Source organism: Ursus maritimus, unplaced genomic scaffold (assembly GCF_017311325.1).
Source record: "Ursus maritimus isolate PB19 unplaced genomic scaffold, ASM1731132v1 scaffold_3, whole genome shotgun sequence".
NCBI classification, from domain to species: Eukaryota; Metazoa; Chordata; class Mammalia; order Carnivora; family Ursidae; genus Ursus; species Ursus maritimus.
The window spans coordinates 30,243,113-30,268,926 of NW_024425563.1; positions in this window are offsets into that span (position 1 = coordinate 30,243,113).

The following is a 25,814-nucleotide window of genomic DNA, read 5'->3' on the forward strand; positions in this document are numbered from 1 at the left end:
TCCATATTAGGTTATTTTCTTATGGACTTTAAATTATTCTTATGGTTGATGACTCACAAACTAATAACATTTTATGATCTCTGCATTTAAATATGCAATTATAATTAGACGTCACCACTTTGATGTCTAACGAAAATATCAGCATCTACATGGCTAAAGAACATTTTCCCTCCCAAATGCAGTCTCAAAATTCCGTTCTGAGCCATGTCATCAAATAGAAGCATTATCCACCTACCAGCTTTTCATGTATTTTATATTAGAATTTTTTCCCCTACTTCCCTCATTTTTTCTATCCTTTCTCCATTCCCTGTGTCCAATCCATGAAAAATGTTTGTCAACTCTCTCACCAAAATTTGATTTCTAAAATATACCCTCTTTGTTATATATCAACCTATTTAGTTCTGTTGCCATCATTTCTCATGTGGATAATTCAACTGCATCTTCACATTCTTCTTGACTCTATGTTGCTTCTCTCCAATTGATTCTCTGAATAATGGCATAAATTACTATCAATATAAACTGGAATATATCTGACCCTTTTTAATATAAGTCCCTTCAGTGGCTTCTCAATGCAAACAGAAAAAAAAAAATTCCAAGTCATTTCCATGACCTACAAATTACTGAATAATTTGTCCCTATCCAGACATTTTCCTTCTCTTTAGTGCCGGTTCATTACTGCACATCTTCAAGATATAAAAAGCTAATTTAGCCTGTACTTTCTTTTCAGGAATGTTTGCATAGCAGAGAGCTTTGGATAGCAAACACAGAGGTGCCTCCTTCCCTGGAGTAAATCTGCATGATATTCTAGAGTAATACAGATAACGTTCCCTGCAGAGGGTGGGGATTGATGTGTTCGCCAGCAGTCTCTATATGGTGTTGAAGTTTCTAATACCAATATCCCTTTTCTGCACCACACCCCACTCAGTGTACATGTAACATGTGACCCTCATCACACTGCTCTGTGGAACTGACACTATGTTATTCTGGCTCCTGCTATTGCTGTAATAAAATCAACTTTTGTCTCTGACCCAGGAGTCTTATGTCTTTTATCGGTACTTACACAAATCTGGCAGACTAACTTGTTAGCTTGCAAATAAGCTAAAATCTCAGATGCTTTCACACTTCCTGACTTGATAATTACATCTTCATCACAATATCAAACTTTCAGTTTCCCAGACAATCTTCTTTCCTATGTCAATTTTTGTACATAGTTTTCTTCAAACTACAATGTTATTTTTCCTTCTGTATGACATGTTTAACTCTATTTAAGTCTCAGTTTCATGATAACAACACTGATAGCTCATTTCTAACAACTCTACCTAAAATATGTTATTCTTGTATTCCTTCTATTTCAACCCATGTTCACACACTATAATTTGAATTTGTTTTGCTGTTTTTGCTCTTTCTGTATTAGCAACTAGCATGAGAATCAAACAATATCAGAAAGTCACTTTGGCTTCTTCGACAACTCATCCCTAAAGACAGCCTTGACATTCATAAGGCAACTCAATCCTGTATAGGATGACATAAATTATTGTAAATGCTCAATATATATTTATCAATTTTACGTCAATTCCAGTTGAATTCAAATTATATGGCACTCATGAAGTTAATAAAAAATATCTAGAGAAGAAAAATTGTAAAATATGTCATCTGGTTGGATTTTATCTAATATATGCAATAGCTGGCATATATCTAAAATGTTAGTGATAAAGTTATTTCCTCAGCTAGATATTGCATGGCTTTTTTGTTAGTTTTATAGGGATTTTATAAAGGAAAATTTACAATGTGAAGTCAAGTTTTTATATGCTAATGTAATTTAATATTCCATTTGTCATTCATATTTTCTTAAATATAGAACAGTTTAGTAAAGATGAAACACATTGTTTATGCAACTATTTTTGAAGTGGTTTGAAAAACATTGTATGAGTGTGTGTATAATTACTTAATACATGGATACTAACATGCAGATATTGTTGGGACAATTGAATCAAACTTAGACGCTTGGTAATAAAATAAAACTCATTGATAGCTGATATGTGTGCTTTGAAAATATAATATGGTAACTGAAGAACATATTTTCATTTGAATCTTTCCTATTTAAGAGTGTGAAACAAATATTATTATTAGCTCTGTTCAAGAAAAGGCAGAAGAAATCCAACAAAAAATGCTCAGTTGAATATTTATTCACTTGTCTATATTCAGAGTGAAAATTGTGAGTTTACACTGTCAGTTATGGGCTCAGGTCCGCAGTAGAACTAAAAGTGGAAAGAAACCTTGTCCTCATGTTGGTTGCTTAATCATTCTTTACAATTAAATAATTTAATTTCTTCTCAGGTAGGTAAACACTGGAGAACATTTAGGTATTAATCTAGAGAAAGTTTTATTTTATGTATTTTTTACAGACACTTAAAAGCAGTTACCTTAATTATTGAAACTTTTGTTTTAAAGTAATCTCTACACCCACTGTGGGGCTTGAACTTAGAATACCGAAATCAAGAGTTGCATGCTCTACCACCTTGGTCAACCAGGCACCCTTGAAACGTTTGTTTATAATATCTGGCATTTTAAGACCTCTTAATTTCTTTGGATAACAACTTTTTGTTTGCTTAAGAATCCTTCCTCTAACCAAGATGGATTTCATATTTAAATAATTCATCATAGCATTATTTATAATATGAAATATAAATGTGTGTATTTTGTCATTGCAAGCACAGATATATAATGGATTCCTAATAATTAACATAATAACTTCTGTATTACTATAAGTTAATTTCATAGAAAACTTAGAAGAGTTTCTTATTTCTGAAGAGATTAAAATTTATTTTAAAAAAACTATCACAAGTGTAACTAGTTTTTCTTCCACTTTTTCAGTATACATGAAATATTTTATCTCATTTTTAAAAGCTCCTATTTGATGTATCATCCTAAGAAAAAGTCAAAACCATCATTTACCAAATTCTCTTAAAGTTTCCAGTGGGTAAATATCTTTACATGAGATTTGTGATGTTTTAATATCATGCTCTTCTTGATAAAATAGTACATTTAGTTGTACACAGAGGACACAGAAAAGACACATCTTAATAAGTGAAATTAAGATATCTTGATTTTCTGTCCTGCCAGCTTATCACTGTTAACATAACTTAATTTAGTTTTAATACATGTGGCATATACTCAAACTATTAGTCATAGTTAATATTTATATAGGGCTAACTGTGTGTCAGGCATTAAGTACCTCCTCATTTATATTTAACAAAATCCCTATATATGGGAGCTCTAATGATCTCTACTGAACACATTTGGAAATCAGGATTTATAAAAGATGCACATAAAATACCCATGGCTACATGTATCTGGGCTTGATTATCACAGGTGACCTAATCATGTAGATACTGCCAAATGAAGAGGAAAGGATTAGCAATATCAGGCATCACAAGAAAGTATAGTTGGTAAACACTTCAAAGTAAATATCTATCCCTACTGTTTTAGAGATGTAGGAAAGTTCTAACCCTACTGTAAAAGAGATGTAAATTCAAAATGACCTATTAGCAGCCCATCCTATCACTACCCAAGAATCTGCCTTTCCTAGTTTCTGCACAGCTATTAAACACAGCCATGCCCTCAGCTAAATTACAGTTGTCAGACTAGCTCATTTGCATTTAAGGCAGGAGTTTTTTAAAACCTCAGTTCAGAAGCCAATTATTTATTCCTCCTTTAAGTCTATCCAAGGAGACAATTTGTTGGTTTTAATCACGGCACTCCTGCATTATTCCCTGTATCAAAGACTAATATCTTTGTTCTTACAATGTGTTGCCTGAACAGATTTTCATCATGCGCCTCAGTATATAAAACCATAACTTTGACTTTAATGCTGGTGTCCCTTATGGGGTCTAGTAAGTGACCTATTTTATTAAGCATCTAAGATCATAACACTACCTAGTTTTTGTGATTTCCTTTATCCCGAGAGCAGAGATTTGCCTTAATCAGTTGACTACACTTTGTCGTATTACCCTGTTGCTATCTTCCCATTCCAACAAAGCCCTAGAAGATGAGTAAATGTCAGTTCCTTCCCAAATCTGCTGTATCATTCTATCGTCCTATAAGTAAATTACATAGTTGTCTGGCAAAACTGAAAAAGTTAAATCCCAGCCACTTAATATATATTTTAGTTTTAAAAACTTTGAATTGTATTTTCCAGAAATGATGATGGGTCCCTAAAGTCCATGTAAAATCTTCCCTGTTTCAGTTTAAATCCTAGACAGGCAGTTTTTAATGACTATGATAATATCAATAGACTTGACAGATTTGAGTTTATTACAGTATGTTTGAATAATATAAGGGAGTGGTCCTCACTTGATTAGTGCTTACATAAATAAGCACTTACAGTCAAAAAAGTGAAAGAAAATTGCCCCTTGTGGACCTACTGGGAATCACTACTGAGTTAACAGGCTAGAGACTGAGAACAGAGATTAGGACAGATAAATCACTAACAGAAATTGCGATAGAATCAGAGACAATCTTAGTGGTTGGCCAGCTACGGAACACTGGAGATCACAGTGAGGGAGCATTGGGTAAGTGTTGGATCCAGGCTCATGGCAAAACCAAAACAAAACAAAACGAAAAACCAGGACAAATCTGGAAAATACTCTAGCCTGTGGAAACTGCCTAGGGTCCACACACATATATATGTAAGGAAGGGGAGTGTCTTTATCTTGAACAGGTTTTATAGTTACCCCAGGTCTGCTCAGCTCATATGCTTGTGCCTTGAAAACTCAAACAACTCAACTGGATTTAAAGAAAATGATAAAAGAAGAGGGAATAGAGAAGGAGGAGGACCAGTAGCATCAACAGTGGAAGAATATTGGGATAATAAGATTTCTTGTCATATAAAATTCTGTCCAGAAACAAAATAATGGACTTAATCAATGCCTGAACTATGTAGATTACTGGTCATTAGTAAAACTGCTAAGTCATTAAAGACTATGATAGGGGTTTACTAGATCACATTCAGCCAATCACAAATAAAAAGAACTAATCTAAATTATGAACAAATGAGCAGATTCCTATTAGTCTATAGTTCCTTGTGTGTATGTGCGTGTATAAAATATGTGTATGTAAGCATAATTACATAACACCGTTATGCTTCTTTATGATCAAATTCCAATGTTGGACATTTGGCTTTCATCGATATTGTCCAATATTGATGCTATTGACAATGACAGCAATGCTAATGATATAATGTATATGGAACAGCTTTAAAAAGAAAGGAATCTTATATTAGTCAAAACTGAGTAGACTTGACTTTTCATTACTACCAACAATTACACATTCAATGGGCCAAATTGTATGTCATTTTTTTTTTCTTTTTACCCTTATAGGTGTTTTAGTACTTGAATTACCGGAATGTAAATTATGCATCTACTCATAAGTACACTGTGTTATTAAATTTACAAGATCACCATCTAAAATTCACCTGACAAAGGTATGTGAAAGTCCTTTAGTCCTATTTTGTGTACTGGAAAGGGAGAGACATTTCAAACAAAATGAATGTTCTCTTGACAATCACACAGTGTGAGAGTATATTGCTTACTAGAAATGTTATATCTTATTTCTGAGGTCTAACCAGAACTCTTCAGGGCAGCAAGACATTAGAAAGGTAGGGCAGATTTAGCTATGCCTGTTTACTTAAACTTAAAAAAAAAATGGAAATGTTACAATTGAACAATGGTCAGAATTATATTAAGACCGTGTTGCTTGAAACCAAACTGTGTACTTTCAATATGAAATATATTTATGATCTTAAGTTCTTTCCAGTCAAAATAAAAAAAAAATAGCTCTTTATAAGGCAAGTATTTTGGCATGATTAATGTTAGCTGACCCTAAATTCCTGTCAAAAGGGTAAATTTTTTTAATTCCCAAGTATGTTTTTAATTGTTATTTAGGTATCTTACATATATTATTAATAGTTGTGCCTTTACTCTGGCATTTCATCAAAATAGTATTATGAACATGATCTAATGTACTCAATTTTTTAATTAAAAATTTAAAAGTTTGTTTGCCTCCTGGTGAGAATACTTTTGGTACTTTTAAAAATATCATCTTAGTGCATATTTTTATTTTTATTTTTATTTTTTTTAAAGACTTTATTTATTTATTCGACAGAGATAGAGACAGCCAGCGAGAGAGGGAACACAAGCAGGGGGAGTGGGAGAGGAAGAAGCAGGCTCATAGCGGAGGAGCCTGATGTGGGGCTCGATCCCACAACGCCGGGATCACGCCCTGAGCCGAAGGCAGGCGCTTAACCGCTGTGCCACCCAGGCACCCCCTTAGTGCATATTTTTAAAAGGCAAGAAAACCATATAGAGTCCATGTAAATATGGACTAAATCATTAAAAATATTTAAATATTACCATAAATCTAATTGTGAAAACTAATTATGATGATAATACTAAGCTATTAATTCAGATGTACATCAGTCCCTTTCCCAGGACACATGCTTCCATCCAGCAATCGGAAACAGATTTTATGGTCTATATGGATAATCTAAACCCTCAATAGATGTTTCTGGGTTTCTCATCCCACTAGGATTCCTACTAAGTAGTTGTAATTTTCTCTTCTCATTGAGATTAACAATGAAATATCAACCATATTTTCTATTCAATGTCCCCCTACAAATATGATTCAAGCTGATTAATTCTCAAGGTAACACATTCTGAATATTTTAAAAGGGAGTAGTGAGGCTTAATTTCAGCCCCGCAATGGGACTGCCACCACTATTTCCATCAAGCAGTCCTTGCGGTTGCTCTTGGTAACAATCCAGCGGCCCTTTGTGACTCCTGCGGGTGACACTGGTTGCTAAATTAGCTTGGATTTGCTATTTACACCATCCCTGGTTCTTGCTGGAAGGCATTTTAGAGATTGCAGAGCACGTTTCTCAGCAATTCACTGTGAAGAGAGCACTCACTGAAGAATCGCTAGTCCCATGGCAGTCCCATATCTGTTCAAAATTCCCAAGTGTTGCTTAGAAAATCATCCCTTCATTCTCCCTCTACATTTCTTCTAACAATCCTCACCCATATCCACTTCATTTCTAATTTCAGGCATACCCTCTTCCTATCTCCATTTATAGATGAGAAAGCCATGTCTCAGCTTACCAGAGGAATACCTATTAAGAACCAGAATATAGCCTCCATGTTTCTGTTTCCACTCTCTTTCAGATGTTTCTCTCTTCCACTCTCTTGCCTTTTGTACTTTATGAGATTAACATTATTAGTTTATAATGCTATTACGTATCAGTTGTTCTTTATTACTACAAAAATGTTTTAAAAGCAAGTTTGTTTGGATATAAAGCATTCAATGGCAGGTACTATTTACCAACCTATATCTTCTTCCTCCTTAGAATCTAGTAGCATTTAAGTTTTATCATTTGAATGAACAGCATGCCAGAACTATCTGACAAAAATAAATAAATAAAAATAAATAGGTCATATGTGCTATGAAACTTCTTAGAAAACTTTATATTCCTAATTAAACAAGAAAATGATTAATAAGAACAAGAAGAAAAAAAAAACAAGAAAGAAGAGGAAAAATAAAGAGAAAAACTTTCTCAATCTCTCTCTCTCTCTCCCTCTAGATGCATTTTTAGGCAAATATCATGTTTGGAGCTGCGGCAGACATTTTATAAACATGAGTGTTAGTATTAGCAAGAAAGTTGTTCTACCAAGAATGGCAAAAACCCAGGAAGAGCTTGGACCTTATATGACATCACGGACAACCTGAAATGTTCAACCAACCCTGCAACAGCCACTTCTAGTATGATGGGAGAAACTAGCCTGAGTAGTAAACTACCTTTACATGTATACCCTCTGCCCTGCAGTTAAGGCAGTCTAACTGATACTAATGCTTAAAGAGACTGTAAATACAAACTAATGCTTGAAGAGACTGTAAATACAATAACAGTAAAATACCTCAAGGGAAATAACTTTTCTAAATGAAAGAGTCTGGCCATACGTTTTCTAGCAAGATATTCTAGCAGGTCATTAGCAACTGTAACACTGAGTCCTATCTTCGCCCCTGGATTATAGGTTTATACATACTTAAGGACTTTCCTACAATTTAATACTAACTTCTACATTATAATGACTGTTTCTTAAATTATTCTTTGGGCTTGAAATTAAAGACTTTCTGAAAATTTACAACTGATATAAAGCAACCCTATAAATAGTTACCATATAATTTAAAATTTATTTTTACTGTTTTCATGTATCAGTTGCTAATAGCTAAATTTAAACTCTTTTCATAAGGATAATTTCAATCATTTATTCAGTTTTGGCCCCAATATTTTTGTTTATATAATATTACACATATAATAACTACCAATGAAATCTCCATAAAAAGTATCTCTCCATTGAGAATTTATGTATCCTTTTAAAAACTGTATTCTAAGAATGAAGGAGATAGGAAGAGAAAAGCAAGAAAGAAGAAAGAAATGCAGAGTATGAGGGAGGGAGGAAGAAAAGAGGAGGTAAGGGAGAAAATATAGTGACTGTGCATGGTCTTGTCTGTTTTATATTTTCTGTAAAATGAGCATGGGGTTAGATGCAGAATATCTTATTCATAAACACTATTTGCAGTAACTTTAAAAGTGCAAAATATCCAATTGCCCTTTTTGTTAAATAAAGTCTTAGAGCAAGATTCTTACCAAATGTAAATAAAAATCTCATGGTTGAAGACATTTTTGCATTACTGGACAAAGGATATTCAAACACAAATGCGTGTAGTTGAATGTGAGTACTGGGTGTATGAGTGTGTGTGTGTGTGTGTGTGTGTGTGTGTGCGTGTGTGTGTGTGGATGGTGTTTACACACAGCTCTCAAGAAATGGCCTTTGGGGAAAAGATATGAAAAAAATTTGAGTATTGTCTAGCAGGTACAATTCAGGACAAACATGGGTTAAAGGTTAAAGTAGGATTCATTTGATCTCTTTCATTTCTTTGGAACAAGCTATTTTTAGTTAATTGATTTTCACAGCTCATTGAGTCATGTTCACCTGCTAAATGTCACCTTGTTTTCTGCAGTGATTGTTTGCACTTGAATGGTCTGTATCATCACTTGAAGCATAGTTTGTACCATAGTGTTAATTGTAATTTCTATTTGAGGTGTAAATATTGTAATCTTACTATGTCTGCCTTTCTTTGAAATATTAACACATTTCTAACTTTACTGGGTCAAGTCAGTTTTCCTGATAATGATTACTTGGAATCAAATAGATCAATGCATGGTTGCTTGAAATCCAAACTGTACACAAACTTTTAAGAGACAATTCACTAAAAAGTTTTTAAATGGTTTGCATCACCTAATACTGTGCTTAAAGTAAAATAATTTTCATCATCTTTGGTAACTGATGATTCTACATCTTTAGAAGGTGTGACAGACTATTTTAAAGAACTTAATGAAAATGTATAGAAAACAATGCTGAGTTGAATGGAATATAGACTTCACAGGTTGAAATAGTATTGCTTTTTAGGAAGAGGATGTTCAACATCAGATATAATATGTCAGAATAATGTAAATATTTTTGATAATTTTCAAGTGGGTTTGATTGCTGTAAAACATCACTGAAATTTATCGATATTTGGTTAATAAGTGGAATATCTCACTTCTGAATCCTTGATTGAATATTAAGCTAATCAATGTATGTGACAAAGATTTAGGGGAACAGCACACTGAAGCTGAACTGAAGATTCAAATTGGGGGAAAAAGTTATTTTATTTGCAGAAATAAAAAGGGGGTAGGCAGACTTGAAAGATGAAAGAGAATGAGTGCAAAAATAGCTTCTGTATCTTCAACCAATAGGTATTGCTAAAGGAATAAAGTATAATATTTCCTCAAAAATTAATAGTGAAGTATACAGCATTTCTGGTACCTAAACTACTTTCACATGGAAATTCTAAGCAATGGAAAGATTATGTTTCATCATTCAAGAAACTACAAGTACCTGAGCCATAGACAAATTTATATAGAAACTATATTCCATATACAACATGCATGGGTATACACATTATGAATGATGTCAACAATGGCCATGTTGTCTGTGATCTGACTATGTGAAGAAAATCTTACTCCCTTGATCCACGTGAGCACAAGAAATCCTCTAACAGTACATGATTTTGTGAGTCCTTGCTGATTATCTTTACCTGCTCTAGGTATATTTGGTCACTCTCCTTTCATTACCTAGTAAGACTCTGAAAGATCTCTACTATAGCTTTATTCTCTCTCTCTTTCTCTCTCTTTCTTTCTTTCTCTCTCTCTCTCTCTCTCTCTCTCTCTCTCTCACACACACACACACACAATTACAATAACAGATTTACATGGTCCTTTATTTTCAATAAAGTCTGTGAAGACTGGGATCATATCCTATTCTTTTTCAGACCTTTAACACTTACACAATGCCTGATAAATTAGGGAGGCGCCAGTAAACAATTATTATTTGAATAATATAAAATATGAGTTAAATATATCTTCCCAGAAAATCGTCACCTTCACTTTCAGGACTAAACCAAACAAGATGTCCTTGTCCATACATTTATTCCTTATCTGTAGATGGATGTATCATATATATATATATGTGTGTGTGTGTGTGTGTGTGTGTGTATATAATATTTAATAATATTTAATTATATTTATATTATATATATATTATTTATTTATTTATTTATATTATCTGTATAAAGCTAAGCTGCATAAATCAGTTGATATCTACTCAGGTTCAAACTTTATTTCTCCTCCTAAGCTGGTTTTATCACTCCCCTGCAGAGAACAAACCAATGATCACTTGAGCCTAAGTGGGTATTTGGAGAAATGAAGTGGTGTTTTTTCAGCTACCATCCAGTATCATATTGACCATTCACTAAGTAAGCAAGTGTCAGAAACTAACAACCAAATACATGACAAAGTTAAATGTCATTTAGCATTTCTAGACATTCGTACCATGACTGAGAGAGTTGTAGGAATTTAGGTGACTAAATTAGAAGTATTTTCAAAACCTCGTTCATCCAAAGGTAGATTTGATGTTTCCCAGATGTTGTAAACAAAAAAGGTGACTCTATCTCATTGAACTGTCTTGTATATTCTGCCCTTGGAAAACCTGTAACTGTTCTTTAACTTTTAGCATAATAAAAACATTTACCTCAGTCACTCTGAATTACTGAAGGCCCATAAATTATGATCTGAAAGTACTGGTGAGGGATTTTTCACTATGTCTAATTGAGGAAGTTAGCAAAACTTTTTTACAAAAACAATCACACTGATAGACAAAATTTACCAAACAAAAACAAAAACAAACCCCACAAAAAACACAAAACTCAAAACACAAACAAAACAAAAACCAAAACAACTCAAAAAACAAAATTCATTTCAGCACTCTGGACATCAACCCAAGGATTACAACTAATATGAGAAACACTGATTCTTGAGAAATAAATTTCTGTTGTTTATAAGCCATCTAGTCTGTGGTACTTGTAACAGCAGACCGAATCAGACTGAGACGAAGGGATACAGATGAGCAAAAATCCTTCTTAGCCTGATTCTACAGGTTGAAATGACCTATTAATCAGAATTAATTTGTCATTCTTGTTTTGGATGGAATTATCACTTCTTTTCAAAATCACAAAGTGGTATCTCATCTTTCTTGACTTCAATTCTCTTTCCTTATCCATACCAAAAGCACAAAAATTCAATACCCAATATGCACTTCTACAACTATTACTTCCTCTGTCTTTGTTATTCTTAACCTACTTGCAAGGCACACATTAATATTTCACAGCAACAACTTAGTAGTCTTCTAGCCTCTAGTTATTTGTCCATTCAATACATTCTCCAGTCTGTAGCTGAAGTGATCTTTGCAACATGCTAGTCTACTTACACACTTCACAAGTAAAAGCTCCTCTGTAGTTTCCCATTTCAATCACTATACAGTCTATTTTTTTTTTTAACATGGCTGAAATGTTATATAGGCCTGCTTGCATAAAGTTCCACCTCATAACCTATATGCTAACAAGCTGAAACCACAATGTGCTGTATTCTTGCTTGCTTCAGATCTTTATGTATGTTATTTTCTCTGCTTGAAATATCCACTTCCCTATCTCATCCAACATTTTCTCCCCTATCCCATCTGGCTTTACCTGGCTAATCCTAATCATCCTTTAGATTTAGCATAAACATAATTTTCTCTGGGAAGCTTCCTTCCTTAATGTCCTTCAGAATAAAAGCTCCTGCTATACACTCCTACTTTCTTATTAACCTGTGGGGCAATCAGATCTCTGAACCATTGTACACAGCAAATATTCAATAATTATTTAATGGACGAATGAACGAATAGAACTTGGAATATAGTATTAAAATTTTAGTTGAGCAAAGTTTAATGTTAAGTCCTGTGAAACTTGGCATATTGGTTAAAGTATGTGCACATTTCCCAGCTCTAGCCAACTTTCTATGATTAAAACCATAAATTAAAGAAGCAACTTGCTGACACTTTGTCAGCATTCAATCAACTCCCCCCAGTGATTATCTAATTTTCTCCTCAAATAAATTTTCTCTTTCCACACTCCCTCAGGCAATAGACTGAGTAAACAGATGAACCTTGAAGTGAATTCTGTAGGACATTAAAGCTCTTTTAATATATATATTAAAAAAAAAACTTTCAAAGTTTAGAAATTTACATTCTCCCCTCATTTGTATTTATATCTCTGTACCTGTGAATGAAATAACTACCACAATGTAATTGTGTTGGTAGATTAAACATCTGTCTTATCTATTAATAATTTACTTTGGTATTATAGATAACTAGGAGTTGGTATTTGGTATATTCTTCATGACTAATAAATATGTTCTGAAGGTCAAGGCATCAAATGACTTTATGAGCCCAGGAATAAATTATTAGCTTAATATGTTCTAACTCTCATAACTAAGGTATTTAAGAGCTCCAGGGTGAATATATATGGAAAGGCAGTAAGTTGAGTGCTAATTAATGAGCTCTTCTATATGTGAAATGATAGATTTTATTATAATTACATAACAAATAAATCTAGATATTAATACAAAAACTATATATGTCATATTAAAATCTTACAATTACATGCATGTCTATTAGTAATGACTAAATAGGGTACTGCATGAGGTAGAAATTTCAATTTTCAAATTTTTATTCATTTATTTTTTGTTTATTTACATGATGGTTTTTGTTTCCTCTAGTAAATAAAATAATGTTGAAGGGCACATTAGAAGTTTTATTAAGGTCAGAAGAGTAACAGATTCAATTCTATATTCTATTATTTTCTATTATACTTACATATACATGTCTGTGTATATGTGTGTGTGTGTATTCAGTCATCAGTGAGAGTAAGGCAAAAGTAATCTCTTAAGTATTAATTTAGGTTTGGAACATATAAGTAAATTGAGGCACATTTTGCTAACTTTTAAGATATGTTGAGTGACAAGCCAATGATGAAGGTGATTGAGGAGTTGAACTGTGTTTTCTTAAAATTCATATACTGAAGTTCTAGACCTTAGCACCTTAGAATATGATCTTATTTTGAAATAAGGTCCCTGTAGATGTAATTGGTTAAGATAAGGTTACATTGGAATAGGGTGGGTCCCTAAATCACTATGACTGGTGTCTGTATACAAAGAATGCCATATGAAAAAGAAAAAAAAAAAGAGAGAGAGAGAGAGAGAGAAACATACAGAAAGAAGACAATGGGAAGACCCAGTGAGAACACCATTTCAAGTCCAAAATGACACAGGTTGCCAGCAAACCTCCAGAAGCTAGGAGACAAGGATGGAACAGATTTTGCCTTACAGCTCTCAAAAAGAAGGAACCCTGCCAACATCCTGAACTCAAACTTCTAGCATTCAGAACTGTGAGTCAATAAATGCCTATTGTTTAAGCCAACTAGCCTGCAGTACACTGTTACAGCAGTCTGAGCAAATTAATACAATGACCACATACCTATACTGTTTTATATGCATTATAAATGGCTAATGAAGACTTCAGCAGAGTTGGGCTCGAAGTACTTTAGTTTACGGAGCATTAACTCAAGGATAATCAGGGTATGATTAACTTGACCAACAGGCATGCACTGGTGTGAGATGCACGTTAATCTTCTGGGAGTGTTAATTGGAATGGTCACCTAAACTTGCTCTGTCTCCTCAAATCATGGTGTTTTTTTGTTTGTTTGTTGTTTTTGTTTTGCTTTGCTTTTTAGTATGCTTTGTAATTTTTCTTGATAGAAGGACATAATGTGCCAGGCAAAAGAAACTGTTCCTGCAAGGTCTTTAGTAATGTGGTGGTGAGATGTGGGGGTAGGGGCAAAGGTCTATAGTTTATATTAGGTCCCCATTTTTTAGTGAGCCTATGTTTTTGGACTGCGAACTTCACAAGTGTTTCTCAGTTTTTCCTCTCCCCCTTAGTTGGGACTGGATGGCTAAAGTGGACTGAAGATGGGTACTTCCCTTCTCACTCATGGAAGGCTAGAGTGGACCTGAGTTGGGTATTTTCCTTGCTCCAGGTCAGCTATGCTGTGATATAATAAACACCCCAGCAGCAGTTGAGGCTTTGGTTAACTAGTTTCTCCTGAAGGCAGGCCTTGGTTAAGAACAGAGTGCTCTGGCATCAGGGGATTCTTCTGTAACATTTACTGTGAGAACCTGGTCAAGCTCTTGGAATTAAATCTTACAAAACTGTGCGAGCCCATCTATGACTGGGCCCCCTGAGGTTTTTAACTCTCACTGACATCCACACCAAGCTTTTGTCAATTTATCAAACAGAGTACAGTTTTTCCTACCAAGGCACTGGTTCCTGCAGAAATTTATACTCATCTCCAGTAAGCAGGAATCGCCAGTATTCACCTATTTCTCTCCTATCACAGTGGTTTGCCCCGTGGCCTCCCTTTTTTATTATTTTTATTTCATTGTTATTGTTGCTCTTTTCTTTTCTTTTCTCTTTTCTTTTCTTTTCTTTTCTTTCTTTTTTTTTTTTTTCTTTTTAAGTAAGCTCTATACCCAGCATGGAACTTAAACTCAAGACCCTGAGGTCAAGAGTCACACGCTCTACTGACTAAGCCAGCCAGGTGCCCCCCCCTCCCCATAAATCCAAGAATTGTTAATTTTTCATCCTGTTTAGTTATTTGTTTTGTTTACTTGCTGTTAGGATGGACTGGCAACTTTCTGCTCCTTACATGTGGAATCAGAAACCAGAAGTCCACTTATTTGGTTTTTAAACACTTCTAAGCTTCTTATGAAATGACAGGCCTGTTTTCTTTTTAAAATTATGGATGGCATAGTAACATCTCACTTTTTAGTATTTGGAGTTATAACTCGATTTTTTTTTTAGAGTAATCTCTACACCCATGATGGGGCTTGAATCTACAACCCTGAGATCAAGAGTCACATGTTCTGCTGACTGAGCCAGCCAGACGCCCATAACTCTGATTTAGAATATACTTCAGCTGCATTAAAATAAATTAATAATCTTATTTTTAAAAATTTTGGCTGATAATCAGAAATTTATAAAAGAATTATCATGATTCTGCAATTATTTCTAGTTTATTGACTTTTGCCCAATTTTTGTACAAAATCCCTAGTTATTTAAAGATTTTTTTCCTCTTTAAAAATAACTATTAAATGAAAAATATGTGATCAAATATAATAAAAATTGCAAGTCAAAATACAACCAAAATTGACAGACAGTATGTGGAATTGTGTGTTTCATTAGAATTTATAAAAAATTGCAATAATGTGGATATTCCTCTATGCTTTCCTTCTTTTCATTACTTAGACCTAGAATACAAGAATATAGTTACTTAATAAAAGAAATATGAATAATGAAAATAGATATTGAATAAATATATTAAGACTGGCTTGAAAACAGTGTATTTATAATCTCATCTATTTACAAATACCTTTGCTTAATACCATCCTTCCACAAAGTTTCTTAAAACTCCATAATTTCTTATAGTTCAGAAAGTGTGAATACTCTATTTTTTCCTATTAATAATATTACTAGCTTATGAGCATATAAACCAGTATCTTGTTTCTTTGATTTAATGATCACAACAACTTTGTGAAGAAGAGAAATTACATGACTTACCCAATTTCCAAACCTAGAAAAATCGAGGCTGAAATTGAGATTTTCTGATTCCAACTGTAGCCTCTGCCTGCCACATTTCGTCATCATATACAGAAGTATCCAATTGGTAGGATCAGAAAACAGAACAAAGGAAAGTCTATCTAGTGGTTCCATCATGGCATGTGTGCATATATGCGGCCAAAGTAGTTCTGTGTAGCTGTTAGGGCTCTATGTAGCAGTACACACATCTACCCTCAAGCAATACTGGGGAGACTTTAATTAAAATGCAAATGAAAAACGATGAAAGGAAAAGACAGCACACCACAGTTGTATAACACCATTCACTGCTTTCCAGATCAGACTGCTGTGGCTTTTATTATTTAGTAAACCTGTTTTCAACATTGGTGTATCTTAAAGTAATGTAAAAGTTATAATACACTGCAATACAAGTAAACTACTAAATAGTTTCAGAGAGATGTTTCTAGTTAGCAGACTCTGATTCCTAAGATGATTACAGCTGTTCCAGGGTATCTTTGAAAGTATTAGGGAAGCCTATTGTGAATTATCACTTATTGCTGGAGCCTTTCTTGATCCCCCTACACAACGTTAATTTATAATCCCTTTCTATTCCAACTACAACAGCACTTTGCCGATATCTCTGTTACAACTTGTGGGCTTTTAGTGGGAACATCTCTCTCCTTTCCCCCATCCTCACCTCATTCCACTCCAAAGTAGGTAGAAATAAAACTCTGAATTATGCAAGTATCACGGTTCGTCTTGCAAGTGGTCTCTGGAATGACTCCTCCCATCCTCTTGGTCCCCGCCCCTGCCTAGAACACCAGAGAAATGAGTTTTTCCCTGCTGCTCTCAGCTAAGAAGACTCAGTTTCTCTCTCCCTCCCTCTCTCACTCATTACCCACCCCCCTCCTTTGCTCTTGTGTCTCTCTAACTTGTAGGACACCCGCCCCCGCTTCCATGAGACATAAAAAGCACAAATGGCTGGAGATGGGGCTCTATCCTTCTGTCCTAATGATTCAGGGCAGCAACTGATCAGTACTGTGCAAGGCAAGAGGCAAAGCCTCCTAGCTCTCTTGTGTGTTTACATTTTCTTTCTGTGTGGTGTGTTCTTCCAGGGCAGATTTTTTTTCCTCACTATCATTATGCTGAAATACAAAGGACTAAAGTCCACTTGTATGTTTACAAAAACAAGCAAAACGAGACTACCTGGCCTGCTTTGCTTCTTGGCCCCAATGTGGCCACTATCCACACGGAGAGACATTCTATGTTCCAATGTCAATCAAAGTCTATCTTGAGATTTTAGTTAAAAAAGATGTTAGGGATGCCTGGGTGGCTCAGTCGGTTAAGCAGTTAAGCATCTGCCTTTGGCTCAGATCATGATCTCAGGGACGGTCCTGGGATGAAACCTGCGTCGGACTCTGTACTCAGCAGGGAGTCTGCTTCTCTTTTTGCCCCTATCCCTGCTCATGCTCTCTCTCTCTCTCTCTCTCTCAAATAAGTAAATAAAATCTTTAAAAAAAATGATGTTAGTCAAAAAACCCAAGTACAAACTTTGTTTTCCTGACCTTGTCATTCATATATATATGATAAAATATATGAAATTATATACATAAACATTTATAGATAAGTGGCCTATGAGGCTAGAATGTAAGGATCTAGAAACCTGTGCTTCAGGCTCTATTTTTTCACACTCCAAACATTATACTTGTGTGTCATATTATGATTATTTGCTCACATATTTACCTTTCCTCTAAGATACGGACCATATATTATCTCTGTACTGTTCTCAGATCCCAGCCTGTGTGACAAAGAGTTGATTCTTGCTGAATGAAAATTCTAAAGCCTGGCTGAACTACTGACTATGTTACTGAATGAACAGATCAGTGGGTATGATAGTAACCTGACTAGTTCAATATCAACACGTATGTTATTCTCTGTAGGGGCTGAGGAAACTCTGAAAGCAGCTACAAAGTCCCTGTAATTGTGTACATCTGCCACATTTTAGAGATTACTGCTAAATAAAGATCAAGTAGTGTTTGTATTTCCCTAGGGAAAACAGAGAATCGAATCTCCAAGACAAGTTGCTGCCTTACAGGTACTAGATGAGTTTTAATCTGCAAAGAGAAGAAAGAGAGTAAGAAATTTAATCTTATACCCTGTTTCCAAGCTAAATCATCTTACTCTTTTAGATATATTCTTCATACCATCCACGGAGGGAAAAGGGAGAAAGTAATTCACTGCACTGCTTCCCTCTCCCTAGCAGTCTGCGTATCAATGACACCGGCCTGCAGACCCTCACTGCTGACGGAAAATATCAACCTCATTCTCCCCAGACACAGCAGAGGCCTTGCAAATGTCCTTCCTCACTTTGGTACTTCAGGCTATGTTCAGAACAGCTCTGCAAGGAGAGTGTTTAGACTACAGGACATGTCACCAGAATGATGTAAGCCTCCATGAAGTGGCTGTCGTGATGATATTTAAAAGGATTTCTGCCTATGAGTTTGGAAGTGCATCATCTTGTCAGGAAAGGTCTAATGTACTTTTTGATTTGTGAAATTTTGATGTCACATTTGGCATAGTGGGTTGCATAGTAAAAAAAAAAGTTGACAATCCTCTCTACTCATTTCATTTTCATTCACATTTAGGTGTGTGAAGTCATTCTAAGTGATACTGAGACTCTTACCCAAAGTATTATAAAATCAGGCAATCCTTTTTAAATACTAAAAGTATGCTGACAACCGTATATATTTCACTATTTAATTATCATGCCAAAAGATGCTGACTTAAATATTAAATAATACGTAGCTTACATAACTTCTAAAGAATATATTTAAAATGTTTTAGAATTATAAAAAGTCTTGGTATCAATTTATAATCCTTAAAATCAGCTGGGAGTTGCTATTCAGAGTGCATTTTTGTGTGTGGGGGGGTACTGAATATAAAAGGGCTAATGTTAGTGAATCAAATCCATCCAGGAAAACAAGGTGCTGGAAAGATGAAACTTCATCACAGCTTTGCAGAGCAAGTGTCTCATCCTCAGACCTCAAGCCCTCGGACTGTAGTAGAGCGGCAAAGGTGACACGATTCCTCTATGTCCGTAAATATTCCATCTCACCGTGCACTGTTTTCACTTTTTGCTTGTTTGTTCGTTTCCTTACTAATGGTCTTTGGAAAACTGAAAGTTTGATATTCACTATTTCATTGTTGCCTAAACCTGAGACAGATTTTTGCATCCATAAACTCTTCTCACTTTTTTTTTCTGCTAATATCTTGAGCAAGACAGAGGAGAAAGAGAGGAAGGAGTCACCCTGATAAGCATTTGACAGGGGTCATTAGAAAACTACTATTGAATGGTCACCTCATACGAAAACACATTTTACATAAACTTGACAAATCAAACTCATGAGATTCATAAGTATGATGCAATAAACTCAGGACTCATTTCTTCTTTCTACTTTTATATATAAGTACTTCTTTCTACTTTTATATATAAGTACTTCTTTCTACTTTTATATATAAGTACTTCTCATGTAGTAATTAACTAAAATTGTATCAAAATGTGTGAAAATAAAACAAAGTCCCTTACCAAAGAGAATATGAAAGTCTACTAGAAAATTATTTTTCTCAAGGTCAAGCTGGATATACGATTTGGAATATATTTTCTACCCAACTTTAATGAATCAGAATACACACTGTATCTGCTCTCATTTTTTTTTTAAGGTATAAGTAGCAGGTGTTCCAGGAATTGATGTTTTGTCATTTTGTTATTCAATATTAGATAATATATTCAAGCTCTGCTTTAGAAAAAATAAATTTAGAGGGGGCAAAGCGATATTAAGAAGGACAAATCTAATTTAGAATGGTTTTATGTAGCAGCTTAATTGTAGTGGGATATTGACAAAATTTTTAAAATTTTGAAATACAATGATTTCTCTGACTTTTTAATTTTTTCCTTTAACAATAAAGACCATTTATATTTATGTTTTGCATGGTATTTTGTTTCAGAGATATGACATTTATTTGTGTTTTTTAAAAATCGCCTTCTGTGAAGCATCATAAAGCAAATAATAAACTTGGTATAAATAGCTCTAGATTAGCTAAAACAAAGGCAAGTCTTTGCCAATTCAGAAAAGAAAGTCATTGCCAACTACAGGAAAAAAGGCAGTTAGTTGACAGCTACAATATTCATTTAGTGCAAGTCATAATTTGCATGCAAATATGTGACTTTGATGTTGTAATATTCCATAAAGAAATTTTTGCCTTGTAGCTATAATAGAATCATTAACCAATGAGGGGTAATATCAATATTTTTGATTGTTTTTAAAATGATTATTGAGTTGGCCAGGTGGAGATTTTGCAATAATTGGGTTGGGATATCTCCCACCTGATGGGTTGTTTTCCCTTTGACGGATTCTGCTACAAAAGGTTATTTCCTAGCCTCGCCCTTCTGCCCTGTGAAAACCACTGAGTTGGCTCATGTTTCTAAACACTGATTCACGTAGATATTGCTCTGTTGAATATAATGATGCTGAAATGACTTGCTCCAGTTTGAGAGAGAGAGTGCGTTTGAGTGAGTTTGTGATCATATACCTGTCATCTTAGAGCTTAGCAAGGACTTCCAAAGCTTCAGCCAGTCCCGTTTCTGGTGCCAAATCATCAGTAGTTCAATCGTTTCAAAGAAAATTCCTTTCAACTAACTGTATTGTACTTGAATTGTAACTTCTTACCCTAATTGTCTACTTTGTACTTTTGTTTACAGACATGCTCTCCTGTAATGGCATTTATCAACAAATTTCTCCCTTTTTTTTTTTTTTTTTGCCATTCACTCAGGTTTTCAGGCTATTTTTAGAAGATATCTCATTAGTTACTGCATGTAAGATTAATGTGGAGGTAAATTTTGAAATTATTTCTGACATTTTTTTCCAATCTGGGTCTTCCAAAAAATATACAACAAATGACCTACACCGTTCCTTAACAAGATCTAGAGAGCTCCAAAGGAACTAAAATTACAGTGAGTTTTGAAGTTGTTTTTATAATGTAAACATGGTTTCTGCAGATGAATCAAATCAATAACTTGGAAACTGTGTACACCACAATTTCATTATAAAAGTTATACTTTTAATAAAGTTAAGCCTATTTTAAAAGCTTATTTAAATACTGCTAATCTTATAAATTCTTAAATTTGTTTTATGCTTTAACATTAATGTGAATGTCTTAAGGCTATTAGTGTTTATATTTAGAAAGGTGATTGGATTTTAACGTCTAAAGTACAATTATACATGCATAAACATAGCAATATATTTTGATTACAATTCTGAAAAGTTAAAAGTGTGGAGAACACAGACAGTGGGAAGAAATACTGAGTAACTTTAGTAAGATATAAAATATATGCTGAGAAGAGGTTGGGAATAACAAGCTAGGTAACTGTGAACATTTTGGTGAGAAGCGTCATGAGGACAATGGCTCTGCGGAAGTGCAATTAGTAAGAGGAGTCTAGGCTGAAACCAGACACCTTACTAGGGAGGGGGATCACCATGAAGCCTGGCTGCGAAGAACAAAGAGACTTGTGATTGCACAGACCAGCCAGGTGCAGTGTGACATTTCCAGATCTGCAGAACTGTCCTCCCACCCACCACATTTGCATAGGCTTCATCTGCACTTTCGGATGCAATCGTTGATCATTCATTTGCATTAATGATGTTCCTTTCCTGCTAGACACTCTACTCCAAGAAAAGAAAAAGTGTACACATATGTTTATGACAAATTTTCTTAATCCATAATCAGTTCCAAATGCTCTTGAAATAAAATCAAAATGGAAGAAGAAAAGGAAAAAAAAGTATGATGTGTGTCTTTTCACTATTATGGGATTAGCATAATTTTTTCACTTCTTGACCAGTTCTTGTGCTGGATGTGATAGGATGAGCTTTAATTCAAGATTTACATTATAATTCTATCTTCTAAAGTTACTCTCTTGAAAGTAAATGGATTTCACCAACCCTAAGTGTCCTAATACGGACAACAGAAAGAGTAAAATTTACTTTATAGTATATTGTGAAAATCAAATATGATTTTTTTGAAAACCAAATACAATTTTGCAAAACATTGGACACATTTTAAACTTCTGCTTTCCATTTTTTCTGATTAATTTATGTTTTCAGGACTGAAATCTAGCTGGAATACAATGACATAGTAGTATGTGCAGTATATTTATGCCTGGCACTATGGTTATTTAGAGCTTTTGACAAGATCCTGCCTGTACCATTACTGTTGTTAAATATTTTGAACATCATTCTTCTATATTTATTTGATTTATTCATAGGAAGGGAAAAGTTACCCATGTATGGCTTATAATGGAGAATAAGGGTGAAGAGGGACAAGTTGAGGAAAATAGAGGATACTGATGTTTTTGAGTAGGCATGTATATAAGCTCAAATAATCATCTACCAAAAAAAAGTAGTTTATGTTCATGACAGACATATGAACAAGATCGTCTCCAAGGTTTTTTTAAGACAAAATTTTGCAAACTACTGCCTCAACATTGATTGTTCTATAGGCATTCAATTTAAGGCTGAGATAGCATTCTAGGTAATAAGAAGGAGAAACATGAATGAGACATTGCATGTTATTTCCTATCATTAAGAACTTTAAGGTCAAAGAAAAAGATGTGTTTTATACATTTGAAAATGTAACTTCAATCATTATTAAATTATATATATCATCGACGAGGCACTATCAGGAATGTACACACATCCAATATTCATTATGGGCATAGAAATATTGCTTGTTTAAGAATGTAGACCCGGGGGCACCTGGGTGGCGCAGTCCTTAAGTGTCTGCCTTCAGTTCAGGGCGTGATCCCAGCATTCTGGGATCGAGCCCCACATCAGGCTCTTCCGCTAACAGCCTGCTTCTTCCTCTCCCACTCCCCCTGCTTGTGTTCCCTCTCTTGCTGGCTGTCTCTCTCTGTCAAAGAAATAAATAAAAAATCTTAAAAAAAAAAAAAAAAGAATGTAGACCGGGATACATCTATGCACATACTCCTTGACCTTTCTATACCACACACACACACACACACACACACACACCCTACACACAGCTCTGACAAAATATGTAAAATGTATTGATAGTGAAAGGTGAAACAGTACTGAATAATTAAATAGGAAAAAATGATGTTCCTTGCTCCTAGAAAAACATGATTTTCTCTAATGTCTTACATTATATGCTGAAATAATTCTTTAGTAAAACCATTCTTTTACTTTTCTACTCGAAAAATATATATAATTAAAAATAAAATAATATTGTCTGGATGAAATAGTCATGATTTCCTACAAAAGATAAAAAAAATTTCCTCCAAGAAGAGTTTATTGTTTCTTTTTGCATTTTTCTGAATACTAATTATGTAAATTGCATTCAAAAAGTAAAGGAAAACTCAAGTTTTGTATTGTTTGTTAATATAAAAGCATTTAGCTATCACTTGCTTTGGTAAGATAAATAAATAAAGTGGGGATGAAGCAGAAGAAGAGTAAAACTATGACGAGAAATCTTCAGAATATAAAGCAGGTATATTGTTGTGTCAGTGATCTATGATTATGTTTATTCCATGGGGGTGGGGGGAAGGGGGATGAAAAAGTCATGTTTTTTAGCGAATTGGGTTTCTATTGATTTTAAAGAACTAGGTAGTATTCCAAATGTTCTACAATCTATTCTGCAAATTTCTATTTAAATTCATGTGGAATAGGAGAATGATTGCACAGTACAAAGTAAAAAGAATACATACATCTTGCAGCCTACAGTGATAAAGGTCAATTCTCAGTTTTTTTTTTAACTTCGGAGAACAATCTAATTGGACACAATTGGTTCCTAGGTCCTTTAGGCGATGTTTAATGGGGAAACTGTGATTTTTGGTAAGAGATGGCATCTTGACTTGTCCAATATAGTAGCTACTAGAACATATGTGGCTATTTGAATTAACTAAAATTAGAATTTCAATTACTCAATAGCACTAGCCATATTCAAAATTTTCAATAGCCCCATATGCCTAGTGGCCACCATATGAGATATGGAAGGTTTACAGAATATTTTCATCATCGCAAGAAGTTTTATTGGATAGCATTAGTAGAGATCTTTTGTTCCATTCAATCCAACCCACTGGTTTTTGGAGGCAGTGCGGAAATCCCTCCATGTGTCCATGTATATTATCTATGAGCCTTTAGCACATTTTGTCTAGTTGGTCTCGATGTCTTATGTGATTGACTTCCTTCTTTTGATTGGCCTTCAATGTGCCTTTTTATAAAGACACTAATCTCATCACAAGGGCCCCACCCTCATGACCTCACCTAAACTTAATTATCTCCCAAAGGCTCCATCTCCAAATACCATCATAGTGGAGGTTACAGCTTCAATTTATGAATTTAATGTGGTGGTGGTGGTGGGGTGGCCATGATTCAGTCCATAGCATGCTATGACCTCAGGTGTCTGATAGTATTAAGAAAAAATATGGTTACATAGATTATATGGATTTTTTTTCTTGTTATATTGATTGGAGTGATGTTACTTTCAGCTTTCTGCATCCTAAGTTGAAGTTGAAAAGAAAGTGTACACTAATGTTTAAAAGCACATATTTTTAATTTTAGCTCCTTTCTAGAACACTAGGGTAAAATATGATGGTTATTATCAAAGAGCACTATGTCTACTTTCATTATAGGAAAACGACACTGTTTTTTTTTTTTTTTTTCAAATTTGATAAATATTTTTTCAGCTTTTTTCCCCAATACATGAGCACCTACTTAGAAACACATGTGTGTTTACCCATACACACATAACACAACTTATCATTGCCTATGTCTGCTTTTTTCAGAGCCTTGGTCAAAACACGCAATGAGAGCCCCACATCGCATTTATGTTTTGATTTTCCAGTTCAGTATTTAGAAGAGAAAAATATATGTTGTTTGGGCATTTGCCTAACGTATTCTGTATCCATGTAAAGTCACATTTCCTCTGTTGGAATGACTTCTTTAAGTTTTTTGTTGTTTTAGTTTGGTGGGTTTTGTAACTGATGTTTTTCAAGAGAGCTCTGTCTTGTCTCCCAGTGTAAATATAATGATATGGTAAAGTAAGGCAGTTATGATGAACTAGAAATTATAGAGTTCATTTTATTACTCCTCAAGCCAGAGAGGTTCTATTGGACTCACTTTATCTGCCTGAAAATGCTCACTTCTGGGTTTTGGGTTGTACTGACTTCAGGCCAGAGGGTTCCAGAGGGATACAAATGGTAAACCCATCGTTTTGGTGGTACCTCAAATTCTGGTTTTCTTCCCTGGTCAGCCTGCTCATATTTGTATTTTTCAGAGTTCTCAAATTGCTGTCCCTGAATTCTGTCCAGTTTTTTTCAGTTGATTTTAGTGGGATATAAAAGGAGGTATGTATTTATCTTCACTGGCTCTGGAATCACAGAATTAAATATTGTTTTATTTTTTTTTTAAAGATCTTATTTATTTATTTGACAGAGACAGAGACAGCCAGCAAGAGAGGGAACACAAGCAGGGGGAGTGGGAGAGGAAGAAGCAGGCTCATAGCGGAGGAGCCTGATGTGGGTCTCGATCCCATAACGCCAGGATCACGCCCTCAGCCAAAGGCAGACGCTTAACCACTGTGCCACCCAGGCGCCCCTAA